Below are 5,291 nucleotides of genomic sequence, written 5' to 3' on the forward strand. Positions count from 1 at the left end.
CCGCGGTCTCTTGCCTCTGCCCCTGCCTTTCATTGCTCGAGTCATTGTTGTAATGTCCCTAGGTCTTTTAGCCTATTGTTGTCGTTGGTTGGGATCAAGCTTCAATGCTTTCTTCTTCCAAGGGGAGTTACTTGTTACAGGAATAAGCAACCAAGAATTCCAAGCCATTATTTTCATAATCTTTGTCAGCCGATGGTCCTGCTCATTCAACATTTCTCCCCCCCATGCATCATGTTCAAAGCCCCCAAGCGCAAGGAACCCCCACCTGAGACGCCCTAGACACCCTTGCATGCCCCCTGCCCTGCGCCTACAATGGCTGCAATTTCAATCTCGAATTGCATGGCCACCTACATGCCCAATAGCACAAAAGCCTAGTCTATAGGAGCCACACTCCTTCTCCCTTGTGCCCCTTGTTGGCTGACCTCGTCCCCTGTCCCCTTGATTTCGTCTCAAAAATTCTTAACGATGCTCATCTCGGCCTCCAGACTTCTGAGCCCCATCCTCCACCAGATATCTCTCCCATACCTTACGAACCATCCCTCGCTCTAGCCGCCAACCGAGGCCTGCCTGGCCGGCTTTCCAAACATGTCAATTCCCCAATTCTGGAGGACCCCTACCCCCAACATCCTCTCCCCTACATCCTCCCCCCTACTAACTCCCCTCAGGGGCTTGGCATCCGCCCTCATGGCCCCCGTCTTCCTCAATGCCCTAGCCTTTGCGACTCGTTCTGGGACCCAGACTGGACTTAACGCTAATGCAATTGCTGCTACCTTACCCTTTCCCCTTAGGTTTGCCAAGTAGATGAGCATACAAGGTTCACTCAGCCAGAAGCCTTCCCTCCCCATCCCTATAATCCCCATGTGCGAGAGGAGAATACCAAAGCGAAGCAATACCCCAGCAGACCCCATGCACGAGAGTGCAATACCAAGGCAGAGTAATATCCCTGCATAGCTTATGTAGTTGCGATGAATCCCGCCATCCTCCACCTCCTAGTTATTCCTGCCACCCCAAATGCTCTCTCTCCCCAGCCCCTTGCCCCCATGCAATCCCAATTCAACAAACCAGATGTAGGGAAGCATAATGGAGTGCAGGCAAAGAACATACCTGTTAACCAACGCTTGGGATCGTTGTATCTCTTCGCCTTCCTGAAACCGCTGTGCCACCTTCGCTGTTGTCGCCACTGCACGATCTCCCTCCTCTCTACTAACCCTCTTTGTTGTCAACCAACTCTAGTGCATGCCAATGCCACCTTCCTTCTGCCATCTTGTCTTAACCATGCGTACAACCACTGCGCCCGGCGTTGCGAGCATGTGGGAGGCAGTGGCACTTCCTTTGGACGTCTTTGTTATGATGACCCTCTTAATGGGTCTATCAGCCACCTCTCGCCCCAATCAAGGTTTATTAAAACATTTTAATTAAACAACAAATACAACTATAAATGATATTAAAACTCAACAAATAAACTAAATAGTTAATATTATTAAATTTATTATGATTATATTATAATATAAAGTAAAATTATTTATATTTTAATTGATTTACCTCGCCAAACATATTACAAATAGAATTTCAAGATAGATAAACAAAATAATCTCATCTTTGTTTCACATAGTATAAATTCTATCATATATTAATGCATTTCGAATAAAGAACAAATATACGGCAAACATATCTATTAATGCATTTCGATTAAAGAACAAATATAAGGCAAAACAAAAACAAATAAACTTGTAAAGGAAGGCATCCAAAGTTTAAAGGCACACACATCTTAAAGAAGTGGCATGAGTTTACAAAGGTGGGTATCATTCTTCAATGGCCCCTTAATTCCCTCATTTCGTCCTTCATTACTAAAAAGGCGGAGGCATTAATCCACATTGAAGCCTGCATGTGGTATTAACCCCAAATGAGCTCGAAGTCTAGGTGAAGCTTATCTCAATTATCTCATATTTGTTTATGATGCCTTAAGGAAAATCATTCAAAACGGTTGAAGCATTAGACTTGATCCCACTGTGTAGATTTAGGATTGATTAGTTGGAAGTTTAAGTTTATGTGTTGTTTCGGGTGCAGGGGATAAATAGAAAATAGAAAATGTACATGAGCATATTAGTCATTACTTAAGATTGCTTCTCTATGCACACTATAAAGTGGACAAGTTGGAGGAAGCCTATGAAGGAAGGAATGCATTATATATCTAAGTAATATGAAGATAGGTAATGGGTTTTAAGTAATATGAAGATAGGTAATGGGTTTTAATTTAGAAATAGTTTAGAATTAATAGAAGTAATGACATTGATTTAGAAAGTGACACGTAGTGTAATAATGAAAAGATTGTAAAAAATAATAGGTTTATTATAAGTTAAGATTAAAAAGTTGGAGATGAAGAAAGAGAATAATAATGAGTTTATACAATTAGTAATCATACTTTTGTTTTAATTGGTTCATATAGATATGAATTCTAATGGATAATGAAGATGTTACTATGTAACAACCATCTATCCAAGCAATTAAACAATTCTTTGTCATTTAGTCAATCAATTTTGGTAATAATCAAGAAGCCTATTTTCATCAATTTTTTAATTATGTGGTGTTTTGGAAAGGAGTAATTATGGTAAGACAATGAATATGGCTATATACTTGTTGAATAGATAGGGGTATAGTTGGAAACTTTAATCTAGTAATTAGAATAGACAACAACCTCGAGGGTTAGCTCAATTGATTGAGTCCCCTTCATTAAAGCACCTTTGTTATTAAAAGGTCACAGGTTCAATTCTCTCGACACCCTCATGGTCAGGCTTTGTAGTTGAATTGATAGAAAGTGATCCCTTTGGGTAGATTTGCTTGGTACAAATATTCCATGGACATAGCGGTCATCGATCTCTGGGGTTTGTGAACTACATACAAAAAAGGAAAAGAAAAAGAAAAAAGATAACAATGATATTTTGGCATGTTGTTTAGAGATTTTGACACTAGACCTTTTGCTTTTTGCTTTTTTTGTGTTGGACAACTAGACTATAATGCTTCTTTAACAATCTTATAACTATTTCTATTTATATGAATAAGAAAACAACTTCTCCTCTTAAATACCGAAGCTAGACCCAGTGGACTAGGATTATTTGAAACATCTTGTGTTTACCCTCAAGCATAAGTGAGAGTGAGATTACTCCTACCTTCCAAGCCCTAAATATCCACAAGAAGCAAAAATGTAACAAAGTGGGATTTGGAGCTAGATGGAGAGTGAGATTACTATTATCTTCAAAGCATTAGTTGGCCAACAAGAGGCAACACATGGTACAAAGTGGGATTTGAACCTTGATGGGGACAACAACTTCTCCTCTCAACCACCAAAGCTAAAACCAATTGATAAAGATATTTGGAAACATCTCATCCCACATTCGAGTACTTTGACACTTAAGTGAGAGTGAGATCCTTGGTACCTTGTTGGCCTTAATTGATCCACGTGGGGAAAACATGTCACATACATGATTTGAATCTATGTGGGAGGATAATAATTTCTCCTCTCAATGCCCAAGTTAGACCTAATTCACTAAAAAATGTTTGGATCACTTCTTTTAACCCTCAAGCACATAAGTAAGAGTGAGATTGCTAATACCCTGCAAATCCCATATAAATTAAAGAGTATACCCATTATGTGCACCTCACATGTGCTCCTCAATGGGCTTAAAGACCACCTTGATTTTTTTAAAACAAACTTTAATAAAATTTAAACCCATACAAATAGGGGAAAAGTTCTTTGGCTCATATGTTGCACCATATACTCATGTGTGCTACTAATAATAATAATTTTTTATTTTATTTTTTTTTAATTTTTAATTTTTAATTTATTTTATTTTATTTTAATTTTTAATTTTATTTATTTATTTATGTTTCCTTGGAAACTTCTTGCCTCTCCTCCTCCTCTAAGGATTGTAATGTGTAAAGTGAGTGGCAGAGACTTAGAGCATCTAACCTTGTGTGAATCAAATTGGGGAATTGCACATCATCTTGGATTACCAAAAACATCTCGGTAATAATGACGCCAACCAATTGAACTAATCCTCGAGGCCAATGTTTGGAACATCTCATCCCACACCTCAAGCACTTAAGCAAGAGTGAGGTCACTAGTACCTTGCCAAACCCAATTGGTCCACGAGAGAGAAATATGTCACAAGCAATATTTGAACCTTAGTGGGGAGGATAACATTTTCTCCATTTAACCACTCAAGCTAACCCCAATTCATAACTACAAACACATATTTTTTATTATATGATTCATTTTCATACTATTCTTAAATACAAATTTGAGTCTCAATGACACTCAACTTCATTCTCCCCCCGCTCGAAGTTGGCAAAACCTATATTTTTTATTATATAATTCATATTATTCTTAAATACAAATTGTCAACCAATTGTGAGGACAACCATCACTAGTTCATAACTACAAACACATATTTTTTATTATATGATTCATATTATTCTTACATACAAATTTGAGTCTCAATGACACTAATACAAATTTGAGTCTCAATGACACTCAACTTCATTCTCCTCCCCCCTCCCCAAAAGTTGGCAAAACCTATCATGACTCAATAGTCAACTAGTTGTGGGGACAACCATGTCTAGCTTCTATCTATAATTGTGGCTAGCTACTGTCTACGATTGTGGGATGACTCATTATCGTTATTTAAAGAAAACCACACCACTTGAAATGACCCTTATTGGTCTGCATGGAAGCAAACTTTATGCTCATACAAAATGCCTCTCGATCTTAAATTATTTCTTTATATCAAAAGAAAACTTTTCACTTCATCATCATCCAATTTCCAAAAATAGCTTCTACACCATGACTAACAACTATAGAAATATACATTAAAAAAAACGCTTTCAACTTAAATAATATTCACAAAAACACTATTATTATTTTATTATAACTAAACTACCTCAAATAAAATTAGTATCATTTAACATTAATCCAATAAGTAAACTAGCTTAATTTTTATTTTATTTATATACAAACATATGAAAAATACTTTAAAAAATCTTCGGACATCACATAGATAATTCCACCAAAGTTAAATCTAATTCAACTCCACCTTGATTCCGGGGGTATCACCCAAATTTACGAGCACCCGCATAAATATGTGCACCTGCTTTATCCACAGAAATAACAACTACACTGGAAATAGGACACACCAAATCCGGAATATCAAAACCGCGGGCAATCCACCGTGTAAAAACCACCGGCATTATTAAAACCGGAGAGAAAATGCCGGCCATCTCACGCGCTACCTTCT

Source organism: Pinus tabuliformis, chromosome J (assembly GCF_031772625.1).
Source record: "Pinus tabuliformis cultivar Carrire ecotype Pingquan chromosome J, CPIR1, whole genome shotgun sequence".
Taxonomy (NCBI): domain Eukaryota; kingdom Viridiplantae; phylum Streptophyta; class Pinopsida; order Pinales; family Pinaceae; genus Pinus; species Pinus tabuliformis.